We start from the raw sequence: 1,301 nt of genomic DNA on the forward strand, positions 1-1,301 counted from the left end.
AAGTGAAAACTTTAATTGACTGCTTCTAGGGAGGATATCTATCTTCAAATAAAATTCCCTGGTTCCCAGCTTCATCTAATAGCTGCGATATCCTTCGACTTTATACTTGAAAAACGTCCACATTTTAAGGAGTCTGGAGAAGTAAACAATTACGAGGAACACAGACAAGATTCGAACAATTTACTCAAAATTGCGAGCTTCATCTAATTGATGCGATATCGTTCAACCTTATCCTCGAAAATGTTCTCAGGTTTTTAGGAGTCTAAAGAAGTAAACAATGAAAGGTAACACAAACATTGTATAGACCATCTTGGTCAGTTTTATAGGTTATTGTCTCCTCCGATATGTGCATTGTTTTTCATGTTTAAGTGTTGTGATATGCATTCCAGAGCTACGCAGAAGGAGACAGATAAAATGTATGGAGAGCTAATATCAGAAAACAATAAAAAGGAAACAGGAAGGTCGTCCGGATTTTAGGAGTCTGAAGAAGTAAACAATTAAAGGTAACACAAACATGGTATAGACCTTCTTCTTCAGTCTGATAGGTTTTTGTGTCCAGGAATATGCATTGTTTTTCATGTTTAAGTGTTGTCATATGCATTGATTCCAAACAACTAATGCAGTAGAAGCGACAATTCCAATTCCCCTCTTCTGGAGTAGCGCAGCAGCAGGAGACAGATAAAATTTATGGAGAGCTACTATCAGAGAACACTCAAAAGGAAACAGGAGTGTCGTCAGCGAAACTTCCATTGCATGTAAATGTATGCCTCACATGAAACAGATCGAGCGTATAGAACGCAATATTCCATCTGGGATTAACAGAGGCAATAATGGACACAGAGAGACAGGTAACAACCGAGGTGTTCAGACAGGAAAATTTAAAGACAGTAAAAAATATGTGAGTCGAACGCAACATTTGAAAGACTCCCAAAAACTCAAAAGACCAAATTCAGAAAAGAAACACAAAAAAATTGCTCCGAATTACAAAACTCACCCGACCTTAGCAAGCACTGGACAACAAGACCTAAGAAACGATGGCAAAACAGAAACAGAACAGAAGCCCTCGTACAACCAGTTTGATAGCCAGAAAATTAGTCCCGATCACACAACTCTCCCAAAACTTAAGAAGAACGAGAGATGACCTGGAAAACGCAACTTACTGAAAACCCTAAGACGCGATGACAAAACATAAACAGAACAGAAGCTCTCAGACAACGAGTTTGATAACCTTCATTGCGAGACTGCGTATAAGCAGAATCTGCATAAGGGGAAAATGTACAAGTTTGTCATCTTCGAAGCTC

General features: G+C 38.7%; 1 non-coding gene across 1 annotated transcript; it reads right to left on the reverse strand.

Annotated features, from left to right (window-relative positions):
- Positions 1–681: 681 nt before the first annotated feature.
- On the reverse strand, positions 682–816 carry LOC147865713 (small nucleolar RNA snoR83). The gene has a single exon (XR_015529593.1). It is a non-coding gene; the product is annotated as a small nucleolar RNA snoR83 (small nucleolar RNA).
- Positions 817–1,301: the final 485 nt, after the last annotated feature.

This window comes from Azolla caroliniana, unplaced genomic scaffold (genome assembly GCF_043228905.1).
Source record: "Azolla caroliniana isolate FFs.n. ecotype wild unplaced genomic scaffold, voAzoCaro1.0.p SCAF_3, whole genome shotgun sequence".
In the NCBI taxonomy this organism is placed as follows: Eukaryota; Viridiplantae; Streptophyta; class Polypodiopsida; order Salviniales; family Salviniaceae; genus Azolla; species Azolla caroliniana.